At 35.9% G+C, this 13,131-nt stretch overlaps 1 protein-coding gene and 3 long non-coding RNA genes across 4 annotated transcripts in view; 3 read left to right on the top strand and 1 right to left on the bottom strand.

Moving 5' to 3' along the window:
- ccser2b (coiled-coil serine-rich protein 2b) overlaps positions 1-13,131 on the top strand; it is a 137,506-nt gene that overhangs the window by 55,255 nt on the left and 69,120 nt on the right.
- On the top strand, positions 2,792-4,311 carry LOC147841327 (uncharacterized). Its single transcript, XR_015503968.1, has 3 exons — positions 2,792-2,829; positions 3,151-3,255; positions 4,226-4,311. It is a non-coding gene; the product is annotated as an uncharacterized LOC147841327 (long non-coding RNA).
- LOC147841326 (uncharacterized) lies at positions 4,558-5,606 on the top strand. Its single transcript, XR_015503965.2, has 2 exons — positions 4,558-4,966; positions 5,064-5,606. It is a non-coding gene; the product is annotated as an uncharacterized LOC147841326 (long non-coding RNA).
- LOC147841325 (uncharacterized) lies at positions 8,157-12,457 on the bottom strand. The gene is made up of 3 exons (XR_015503972.1): positions 10,783-12,457; positions 9,378-10,683; positions 8,157-9,251 (listed from the first exon to the last, which is right to left on the bottom strand). It is a non-coding gene; the product is annotated as an uncharacterized LOC147841325 (long non-coding RNA).

Raw genomic sequence — 13,131 nt, 5'->3', positions numbered from 1 at the left:
AGTCAGAGAGGATCCAAATGCAAGTGTCAATGTTTATTATAATCTGACAATAAAACAATTAGTGCCAGGCTAGATGAACGTAGAACACAGGACAGGAACAGAACGGGGAAACCAGATCCAGACAAACTCCTCAGGGCCTGAGCACAGACAGCACAAACATAAGTGATGGTAACGAACTGATACAGACACACAAAAGCGTTGCACAGATATAGGCACCATGATGAGCCTCAGCTGGCGAACTAATCAGACCAACTGGGTGTCGTCATAACACGTGATCCTAACAAATCCACATGGACAACCAAAACAAAACAAACCCACGTGATCAAACATACACTCCGGAGAAGCGCACAAACCTGCAACCGTGACACATACAAAGTAAAATAAAGTGTCATGCAGGAAATTCAGGGAAAGTGAATTTATGGGTTATATAAAGTGAATAAGGAAACCACCTAATCGGGTTACATATTTTTACTGCAGAATTTTTTTTTTACAGTTTTGTGGCGCTGAATCATGATTTTTTTGGCAGTATGTGACATACTGTCAATATAACTTGATGTAGAGCACAAAAACACAATTGTCAACAAACAAAATAATCTTCAGAACAACCTGTACACTTCCTAGAGCAAGCAGCAATAGTTAGAGACACAACATTCAAACAGTCTGGGCTCTGAAGAAAGATGGCCAGATGGTAGCTTTCCTCAGTGAAGACAAATGACAGCCTCTTTAGAATCATGACGCATGATGTTTTGACCTTGATGCTTCTGTCTGCTTTGGTTTTGACTCCGTGCCGTGGTTGGACATTCATGCTTCATGTTTTCAGAGCACAGGTTGAGTGTTCATCCAGTCACTGTGCATGTTGTTATCACCTATGTTGTATTGACCAGGTTTTCCTATGGAGTTAGTTTTGTTTTTTTATTATTCTTTATGCACAAAATGGGAAATTATGGGTGGACAGATCGATCCGGAAATATTGATATGTTAGTTACTGCTAAAATATCAAAAGGATCGATCCTTAATTTAAAATATCGATTTTTCTGTTTTTTTCTTAATAAGTGATTTTAGTATATTTTAATAATGATAGTGCCACATGACATACAGTTGAACTATGTACTTAAATAGAAGAAGAAATGAATAATATTCGTCCACTGTATCTCATACACGTACACACCCAGCGCAGGTCTTAAACTCAGGCCATCATCATAACTGAACGAAAAAAGAAGCATAATTTGGTGTTTACTCCAGTTAATAATGACGAGGCTTCATGTGACTCTTGTCACAAAACAATACGCCACTGATCGGAAAAAAGAGAGTCAACTGTCATTTTTCATAAAAAAAAAAAAAAAAAAAAACAATAAAGGGGAGGAATTTTATACATTGGATTTTTTTTTAAGTTTTGTGCATTGTGTTTTTTTATTATAGTTTTATATAACCAATTTTTGTTTAATAATATTCTTTAAATCAAATAAATGTAGAAAGCTATCGTGTTTATTGTATTTTATTTCATATAAAACTGAAGACTGAATTTTACAGTTTCTTTAAACCCGTGTCATAATCTTTCCTGTGATATCAAGTAATCATTTGTAAATAATATAACTTATTTGTTTAAAAATCTAATTTTATTTATTATTTTTATGAATTAGCTAACACTTTATTTTGATGGTCCATTTGAGTATTAGTAGACTGTCTGCTTAATGATACTGCTCCTTCAACAAACATTTAACTGACTATAAGAATCTTTGCAAGTGCATGTCAACTTACACTAACCCTAACCCCAATCTAACAGTCTACTTACAATCCAATGAGAATTAGTTGCAATGTAACTTAAATTCAACAAAAGGACTATCAAAATAAAGTGTGACCATAAATTATTTTTGGTTGATGTGGTATTTGGAAGTAAGTACATGCAAGCTAAGTTTGTAATGTATAGAGAGCCATCTGCTGTTAAAACTAACTCAAATCAAGAGAGAATAACTTTTTTTGCTACAGTTTTAATAAGATTTTAATGCATTGTTGGCAAGATAATTATTACAAATGTATAAAATGTATACTGTGTAAAATTTTAAGCAGTGCCAGTGGGCTTTGGATTGTGGGATAATTAGTTTGTGTTACCTCGGATTTAATTCGTTTGTGTATTAATCAAATGGTGCAGAACATAAAACATGTAAATGTCTGTGATTGTAGTTTAGAGGCTGAATATAAACTATAGTTGATGTGGAGTTGCCGTCAGCTTACTGTGGATAAGCCACAACCTTGAGAACATCTTATGGCAACATCTCCACGTAGTAATTAGGAAACCAGACCAAAAATATGAAACTCATTTATCATTTTGCAGAAATGTTGCCACAAACCATTTGTTCCAAACACTTTTATACTTCTATGCTACATATAGTTATATACTTTCATAGTTAATGTAGTTAATTCAAAGCTAAAAAATCGAATTAATTAATAATTGAAAAAAAAAGATCCATAATGCATAATTAAAAGCTTATTGGCAAGCAAAATCCTTCGTGTGATCACTGCACATTTTACATATGGTCTCAGAGACAGCAGTATTTGGGGTTCAGTTAGTGAAATAAAGTACACAGCAAATTCATCAGAGTTAAATTCTCGGTGTTGAAGCATTTCAGAGTAAAGTGTTGACGTTAAAGAGTTAGATTTTGATAAATGAATATAATAAGAGTTAGAATTGATTTTATTCAGTGCGAAATCAAGGAGTTATCTTTTCTACACTTGGTGGAGTTATTTCCAACATCCGGGAATTCATGCAGCCCCAGTCACTGAAGAATTTTCCAGACGCCATTTTCCATCTGAGGTTTAGAACAGCAACTGGTGAGTCAAACTACCTAAATGTTGGTATTTTTACTGACTTTCTTTAAGGAAATACAGTTGTAAACATATTGTTAAGTTAATAATTTTAGAATAGAGTGACAATTTTAAACTTCTGCGGTTCATTCATGGTCGTTTGTGTATCTAGCTTAACTGCATTACTATTGACTTCTTTTCAAGAATGTTTTTATATATGCTCACGCATACATAGTGCATAAAAACATCAAATGTACATGTTCAACACATTTCTGTCACGCTTAATGCTATTTTGTGCGTTGTTACCCATCTGAAAAATAAAATCGACACTTCTCCTTTAATTTGAAGCAAACTAGCGAGGGAATCCCCGGAGCAGCCTAGCCTACTCTGCCCGGATGCTAACGGCAACACAGGACGGTTTCCATGAGCTCTGGAGTTTCTAAAACATATCTGGTGAGTAAATGAACATGCTTACTTGTAAAAGGCTTCCTGACTGAAACATATGATTGTTTGTTATTCGTGTACGTTAATTTGGTTATTTTAAACACCGCAGCTCTTTTAAACTGGTTCATTCGTGGCCGTCCATATAACGTTAGTCCATAGACTCGCGTGATAACGTAACAGTTACGCTTGAATTATATTAAGTGTTGACAACCATTAAAGTCGGAATGTTAACATTAATGTCTTTAAATGACCACGTTTGCACTTTATCAGACATTTGACGTTACAGAAGTCTCCCGGAAGTTGCGGGACTAACGTTAACGTTATCCCGCAAATGCACAGAGACTCCCAGATGCCCAAGTAGATGCCCGCAAATGAATGATAATCTCCTGGAAATCGCGCGTCTCCCGCCCGGTCATTAAACACTTTACACACCCCTCTCCACCGCATCCCTCCCAGCTCTTCAGGTACGTCGCACGCAAGTCACCCCCACCGCTCTTCAGGTACGTCGCGCGCAACTCATCTCATTGCTCTTCAGGTTCTCATTTCTCCCGCTAACGTTACCTCCCGCAAATCAACTCTGTATCCCCCGAAAATGACTTTTCCCAACTCGGGATGTCTGACGTTAGTAAGTTAGGCTATTTCTGTAGTCAGGAACATCTAAGTCAAGCTTTTTCTCCCACATGATATTGTGCTTAAAACTATAGGCTAAACTTAGCATGTACTGTACACAACATTTCCTTTTTATTAAAGACAATTTAGTGCGTTGTAAACAGCCACCTGTCTGTAAAATTAATCAACTGATTCATATTTGAGCAGCCTAATGATGATATAAGTTTGATTTTTAGATTTATTATCAATAATCAACATCTGAATCAAAAGATATCTGAAAAAGTGTGAGGCATACTTTGTGATGTTTATCTCTTTTATCTGAAGGTTATGCATATGTGTTTGATACTAATGTGTTGTTGTTTTTTAACAGCCACAGTTCTCTGTACAATAACACAAGACCCTGTGACGGTGGCTGATTAGAGACGGATGGTGTATTTCCAGAGTTGGTGAAATGACACCAAGCACACCTTCTTGGTCATATGTGGTGAAAATAATGAAGGTATGTTTGATAAAGTTCTTTATTTGTTTCACAATAAGCTAAGAGGGTATTAGAGCATTAGAGAATAACAAATGACATGACGGTGATGAGTTTTGTATTGTGGGTGAACTGTTACTTAAATAATGTTTTGCTCTGCTTTGCACTTTTCCTCTTCTGCTTATCCTAATATTTTAGATTATATTTGGACCTGAAACATCTGCTAGACTCCAGGAAAGGTGGCGTCAATAATGCACCTGAAAGGGCCTAACAAGTTTAATCTGGTAAAGAAACATGCACGCACACACACACACGCACACACACATGCACGCACACGCTTACAGAAAACTGTAAGTTTATGAATATTTTTTACACTGTGGCCAATATTTTTGGGAAATCAGCATCACTAAATGATATAAAAGATTTTAAGCTCCTCTAAATTTTGCTCCAAGTGTTGTGTTAAATTCAGGATTCTGGACAGACAGCTGCCTGTTTTTCCAGTTCTAGACATAGTGGTTAACCTAATTGTTTTGGAGATCCAACAGTGATGTATGTGTTTTTTCTACTTTTCCATATCCTGTCACCTCAATCAGCTGGGAGAGTCAAGTTGTGGATCATCATGAAGATTTTCAAAAGGTGAGTTTAGATTTCTTGAATGTTTTATTTACTTTAAATGTTCTTTTAAATATATCATAGAATTTGATTGCAATTTGTTTTCAAACATTTTTCTTAGTCATGCTGGAGTCTTGAAGAGTTCTTAGATGAGCATCACCCTATATCCGTGCATCAGGAACCACCAGACGAGCGATCAGCAGCTGCTACATCGTCATGGATATAAAGGACATCCTGTGGCTGGGAAGCACTTCATTCACAGGACATGCTTGATGAGATTTCCTAGCTCTAGTTTGTTTTCACACAAGTTTACAGCATTTATACCTTCATTTAAACTGCTGTGTTTGATATGGAGGACCAAGGAAACACCAGAAGTGAAAGATTTGCACGCCAAGTTGTTTAAAATGTAATTTCAGAAGAAAACTATGAGTTCAGAAGAAAACTATGAGTGACGCTATATTGAACTTTCAAATTGCTCTGATGAAACATCAAGTTTGGACCAAAGGACTGAAACAGCCTTTTTGAGCACTGGTCATACATATTTTGTTGATACTGTCTGTACTAATAAAACATTTAAAGCATATTTGACATTGTTGCATTTTAAAAACTGAATGAATTGTTGAAGTGGTGAATGTTTTCAAATAAAATGTTTTTTCTTTTGTAATTTACAGTCTATTTGACCTTTTTACCATTTTTACACTCAAGAGAGTTGAATAAAATAACAATATATTACACCAGGCGGTGTTGAATATAGTTACATATTTTAACTCTGCCCAGAGTTAAAATTAACCCTTTCTTCGGTGTCAATGTGCCAACCCTTTTGAAAGTGTTGATTTAAGTCTGTTTTGAGTGGACCCCATGAGACACTTTCAAAGGGTTGAAATTAACACCCATAGAGTTGTTTTGGGTCCCCATATTTTGCTGTGTAGGTACAATCTACTACAATTTATGACTAACCCTGTTTTAGCACTCACAGTTAACTAACGGAATTACTAATAAGAAAAACATTAACTGAAAAATAAGAAGAAAAGGTCAGTTTTTTTCACGTTTTTTTTTTTTTTTTTAATAAAATTATTCTGTACATCAAGGTGGCATGTATTCAATGTAAAAAAATGTAAATTGTTAAACATTTATTTATTACTTATTGAATGTAGTTTCAAATGAAACTATTATTCCAGTCATTATTGCTTTTGTTACTATTACATTAATAAGAATAATATTAATAATCATATTAGTATTAATAATAATAAACAATCATTATATCAGAGTGATTTCTGAAGGATAATGTGACTGTCTGGAGACTGGGGTAATAAAGCTGGAAATTCATCATTATCGTCATAGAATAAAATATTTAATTAAATCCTAAACTACTTTTGAACAGTTATTTTATAGTTCAATAACATTTCACAGTTTTACAAGTTTTACTGTATTTAAAAATCCTACTGACCCCAAACTTTTGACCATGTAGTATAACTACAACTAACTTACAGAAGCATCCTTCGATAAAATATCTGCAAATGAAAACTACTCATCAAAGTATGCTTAGTCATTTCCGAAGCTTATTATAAACTATTTTGGCTTTGTTTGTTTTGTATATAAATAACATTTGCATAAATATCAGTTAAAATCTGTTTGGAAGGTACCATTGTGGTGATTAACGTTCTCTTTATTTGGGCCCTTGGCCCGTGGCTTAGGTTGAAATCATTCTCTTAAAGCAGCTGTTGGATCTTGGAAGCACATGCTGTCTCTATCATCTACAATTCATGTTCATTACTGTTATTGAACTTTCAGTTTCAGAAATTATTATAAAAAGCTTATAACTAGCAACAACACTTTTCAAAAATCATTTGAACAAACTGATTCTGCAATCTGCAGTATGTTTTTCTCTTTTATATATCTCTAAATGGTTTAATTTTAATTTGTACACAAACACAGTTTAACTGAGTTGTGAACAGATCCTTTGAAATTGTTGACAAGTCATTTGATCCTTTAAAAAATTTTAGAATTTTAATTTAACAAGTTTGACATTTTTATTTATTTGTTGTTCAAAATTTAAGGTAACATTAATAAATAGTACAACCATAACAAAATCATTCAGTGGTATTGCCAACAAAATATGCAGAATAAATATATTACTATGAATCATGTTTTAATCTAACAGTATTTTTAAATCATTATTGTGTCACATAGTCGTCACAGTGGACCAGTGAGTAGCATGATCACCTCAACGGAAAGAGGTTCTGGTTCAAGCCCTGGCTGAATCAGCTGGCAATCTGTGTGGAGTTTGCATGTTCTCACCGTGTTCGTGTGGGTTTCCTCTGGGTGCTCAGATTTCCCCAATCGTGCAAACACATGCGCTATAGGTGAATTAGGTAAGCTAATTTGGCCGTACAGTATTTGTATGAATGTAAGAGTGTGTAGGTGTTTCCCAGTGATGGGGTGCAGCTGGAAGGGCATCCGTTGCATTAAAAACATATGCTGGATAAGTTGGCAGTTTATTCCTGTCGATCCCTGATTAATATGGGGACTAAGCCAAAAGGAAAATTAAATAAAATTAAATAAATGTGTCATACAAAGAAATATGTTTAAGCAAAATGCAAGTACAATGCTTGTACTGGAAAATATTACCTGTAATTGACCTAATTACGCTAACTCATAAAGACCAACAGTGCTAGACCAACACTAACAGCAATGTATTGGCTTGAAACAGCATGGATTCTTCTGTAGCAGCAATCACAAACCTATTTTCAGACATTTTTCCTAAAAAAAACCCAACAAACAAAACACTGACTTTCTATAATATAGAATCAGATCTGCTAATATGCTAATTAATTTCTGGCACATTCCATGCTCCTGGTTAACATTTCCACAAGTGTGTTTATTTGTTCACTGAAGTAGCAAGAAACATTGATTTAAACAGATGTTAACCAGCAAAAATAGCATTTGCGCACACACACTCTTGTCACAGACTTGTCAGGTGTTAAACCAAGGCACAGCAGTGACTCAGGATGCAGCCAAGCGAGAGAACTCTGAGCGACTCTGTTTTTTCCCTCTCTCCGCCCGAACGTCTGTCACGCTCAGATATCGCTGCTCCTTCTCCAATTGGAGGAGTCGGAAAGAATGATTTCCTGCCCACTGCTTAAGTGTATTTCATCAGACAGTTCAGCTGACCCAATGTGCCGTGCCTATGCACCTGCAATTTAAATAGGGTTATGCTGACCACAGGATATGAAAGTCACGCAACTTTGTTTCAAAGTAACACCAAGCTAGGTACATTTACAGGAAGCCATGTGCTAGCGTACTCATGAAAGTTGACGTAAAATCAATTTTTAAAGAAAGTATTCTTAATTTACTCTCTTCCCCTCTGGCAAAACGAAGCAGAAATTAACTTGATGTCAGCAAACCTGAAACTAACTGACAGGCCAGATAAGGCAGCTTTCCACTAGAGGGCAGCATGGTTCTAGCATGGCAAATTGTTACACAATTTTGATTGTGACATTATAGAGGCTATATTCTTGTCTCTCTTTCAACTCTCATTTTTTCTCATGTAATCATAATCGCTCTGGCTTTTTCTCTCATCGAATAGGTTTTTGTTTGCTACTTTCTCAGCATTCTCCAGTCATTTGGGCTGTTTAGAAGCTTGATGCATCTCCCCTGTTCACCAACACCGTCTGTTGTTGTTGCTTGCCAAGCGTCACTTGAGGGCCCTCGTTGTGACACTGAATCCATTAAGATAACATGTGTTTCTCACATTTTTTTCTTTCCTGGAGGCAAAACCTAATATATAACCACCCCCAGAAGAATTTGCAAGTTTGCTAAAGTATCAGATTAAACAACTTTACACAATATGTAACTGAGTGCATTTTCAATACTCTAAACAAAATATAAATCAATTAAAGTAAATTAGTATGCATACTAATTCCTCGTCACATTTCTCAGTCATACACTGTGACAGTTCTCAGTACCTTTAGCTCTAAATTTTTATAAAGTATTTTTTATGTGTATTTGTCTACATGTTACTAAATTAAACTCTAAAATGTTATAATCCATGCATGGGGCCAGTGACATAATATGGCTACAAAATCCAAACTCCGGGTGTGTCAAAATTATATCAAACAGCAGTTTAGGGGAAAACTCATGATATTTACAGATGTCTCTAAAGATCCAGAGACAGGATGTACAGGTTAACAACAGTTAAAAGAGCGACAGATAATTTATCAGTGTGTACAGTAGAACTTGTGGGAATTCTAACAGCTATAAACTGGATACTAGAAAATAAAGTGAATGATGTTGTAATTGCAACAAACAGCTTGTCAACTCTTTTAAGTATTAAAACTATGAAATCATGTAGGCTTGATATTATTAATGAAATTCATCAAGTGGTTTAAGGTTATATGAGAAGACTTGAATGTTGGTTTTGTTTGGGTTCCTGCACATGTAGGAGTTGAGGAGAATGAAGCTGTTGATTAGCTGTTATGACTAAAAGACTAAGTGTGGACTGAATTATCCCATTGAGCAGAGAGAAAGGGTATTATTAAACCAAAAATTATGAAAAAATGGCAACAATACTGGGATCTAAATGATTTTAGGATCGACTTGGATCTGCATTTTTATAATATCCAAGAAAAAGGCAGTGAAGGCAGAGTAATGTCAGTAAAAGAAGAGGTACTTCTCACCCATCTTAGAATAGGTCATAATGGGCTGAATCAGGCATGCTTTGCACCCTGGTGCACGGTCTAACATGGTTGTGCTTGTAATAAATTATGGGTGTGTTTTGAGCATCAGAGTCTCATCTCCCATTTCCTTTAAGAGTCAGTTGTGTTGCACAATGGCACATTTGCTATGTACATGGCGGACTTTGTAATGGATAAACGAAACACTTTACTTGCAAAAAAACAAATAAACAGACGATCTGCAGCGTAAGGATAAAGAACAAGCCTCCTCCATTTGGCCTTTTTACTTTCTCTTTATTTTACTTTTACTCTTTACTCCTTTACTTTCGTGAAAGGAAACAATGTTGTACTTCGCTGAAGACACTCATTTGCCTACATGATTCATTTTGTTTGTTAAATGTAATTATTTGTTTCTAAACTATTTCTAAATTTGTTTCTATTTTCCAGCAAATGAATAAATGAACAATAATAATGAAGTGTGTTATATCCAAACACGTATCCTATTTTTATGCCTAAATGGTGATTCACACATCTCCAAAAACCCGACAAGTGGACAAAAAAAAATAAAATAAAATTGTCATGAATAAACTGAAAAAGGTAGTGGCTTTTATATTTATTTAGAAAATAATATTTTTTGTACCATATTATACATTTCATATTTCTGTTTTGCTGTATTAAGCATTGTATAAATGTTTGGACTCACATAGGCACACAACTAACATGCTCTGCACTGGACTTTAGACCAGCTTTTAGCTTGCCAATGACAGTCTATTTCAGTTCCTCAAAATAGCCACACACCAACAATGCACTTTAACACGCCTTCTCTTTAGACTGGAATACCTATGAGTCCAAAAAGTGGCGAAAATGGATTTGCTATTTAAACAACATGGTGTAAAACGTGTATAATAGGGTTGCGCTGGTCTGAAAATAGCAACAAATCACGCCATACATGTCTTGCACCTTATTACGTTGGGTGTAAGATAGGGCCCTTAGTCTTTATTGTTAGTCTTTATTGTTACAACAGCAGTAAGAGGCAGTATATTAAGTGTTGGTCCAAAAATTCTAAACCTAGCATTCTTGTGTCTTATTATTTTCTTATCTTGAGTTATATATCTTCTTTTTCTTTACAATTAAAACATTTAATTAGTTCTTTTGTCAGTATCTAACCTTTGCACATTTAATGATGCAAATCCTTATTTTCTTATACTTTATCTAAACATGTATTACTCTTTAGTGGTTTTCATATGCCTGCCACTGTTACAGTATCTCTCTTCTTTTCCCAGCATACTCAGTCTGTGGTGACACTCTCTTTTTATTATTTTCCAACCATGCAACACTTCTAATGATACATTATAGTTTCATGGTCAGTTTCTAACAAATAGTGTGCTTTCTCATGGGAATATTCAGACTTAAATGCATTCTATTCTCATGCTCTATCCTTACATCAAAAGTGATTTACACAGAACTCTTTTTCCACATATTTTTATGTTTACAGCTTTAACTATTCTACACACAATACCCCATAATGACAATGTGAAAAAAGTTTTTTTTTTTTTTTAATTGTTGCAAATTTATTACAAATAAAAACCTGAAAAATCACATGTACAGCAGTATTCACAGCCTTTGCTCACTACTTTGTTGATGCACCTTTGGCAGCAATTACAGCCTCATATCTTTTTGAATATGATGCCACAAGCTTGGCATACCTGTCTTTTTGAATTTTTGCCCATTCCTTTTTGCAGTACCTCTCAAGCTCTATCAGAATGGATGGGAAGCGACAATGTACAGCCATTTTCAGATCACTCCAGAGATGTTTAATAGGATTAAGGTCTGGGCTCTGACTGGACCACTCAAAGACTTTCACTGAGTTGTTGTGAAGCCACTCCATTGCAATTTTGGAGGTGTGCTTTGGGTCATTATCCTTTTGGAAGATGAACCGTCGCCATAGTCTGAGGTCAAGAGCACTCTGAAGCAGGTTTTCATTCAGGATGTCTCTGTGCATTGCTGCATTAATCTTTCCCTTTATCCTGACTAGTCTTCCAGTTCCTGCTGCTGACAAACATCCTCACAGCATGATGCTGCCACCACCATGCTTCACAGTAAGAATGGTATTAGTCTGGTGATGAGCGGTGCCTGGTTTTCTCCAAACATAATGCCTGGCCTTCACTCAAAAGAGTTCAATTTTTGTCTCGTCAGACCAGAGAATTTTGTTTCTCATGGTCTGAGGGTCCTTCAGATGCCTTTTGGCAAATTCCAGGTGGGGAGTGGCTTCCATCTGGCCAATTTACAATACAGGCCTGATTGGTGGATTGCTGCACAGAGGGTTTTCCTTCTGTAAGGTTTTCCTCTCTCCACAGAAGAACGCTGGAGCTCAGACAGAGTGACCATTTGGTTATTGATCTCCTCCCTGAGTGAGGCCCTTCTCCCCCGATCACTCAGCTTAGATGGCAGGCCAGCTCCAGGAAGAGTCCTGGTGGTTCCAAACATCTTCCACTTCCAGATGATGGAGGCCACTGTGCTTATTGGAACTTTCAGAGCAGCAGAAATGTTTCTGTAACTTTCCCCCTACAGACAATTCCTTTGTCCTCATGCTTGGTTTGTGCTTTGGCATGCACTGTTAACCCTGGAACCTTATATAGACAGGTGTATGCCTTTTCAAATCATGTCCAATCAACTGAATTTACCACAGGTGAACACCAATTAAGCTGCTGAAACATCTCAAGAATGACCAAGGGAAGCAGAATACCAGAGCTCAATTTAAAGCTTCACGGCAAAGGCTGTAAATTCTTCTGTACATGTAATTTTTCAGGTTGTTTTATTTTGAATAATTGTGCAACAATTTAAAAAATCTTTTTTTTTTTCACATTTTCATTATGGGGTATTGTGCGTAGAATTTTGAGAAAATAAATGAATTCAATCCATTTTTGAATAAGGCTGTCATAAATAAATGTTGAAAAAGTGAAGCGCTATGAATACTTTCTGGATGCATACATGTGCTGGGAGACACACATACGCACGCTCATATGCTACAGCAAATTTTTAAGTTCATCCAATTCTCCTGTACTGCATGTCGTAGGACTGTGGGTGAAATCTGTGCACCTGGGTGAAACCTACACAAACAACAACATGCAAATTTCACACACAAATACCACCTGGTCCATCTGGCACTTGAACTAGTGATAATCTTTCTGTGAGGCAACCTGATTATACACACTGTTTAAACACAATGAAACATAAAAAAAAAAACAATGATGAATGCAAAGAAAGAGCAGGACATGACTTATTAACAACTAGAAGGAGCACTTGACTAGGTACTAACAGGCAGGTTCTTTTTAGCCATAATGAACAAGTACGAAACTAGGAGAGTGCGTGAGGATTAAAGCAAGATGGACATTTCCATGCTTATTTGGAGTTTTTTTGCTGATTTATTTACATCAGTTCAAACAAATCAAATACACTATCTATCTGTCTGTCTGTCTGTCCGTCCGTCCGTCCGTCCGTCCGTCCGTCCGTCCG

This window comes from Danio rerio, chromosome 12, assembly GCF_052040795.2.
Source record: "Danio rerio strain M-AB ecotype USA chromosome 12, GRCz13ab, whole genome shotgun sequence".
Lineage (NCBI taxonomy): Eukaryota > Metazoa > Chordata > Actinopteri > Cypriniformes > Danionidae > Danio > Danio rerio.
Note: the sequence above shows the minus strand (reverse complement) of the source record. Positions and strands in the feature narration are given on the sequence as shown.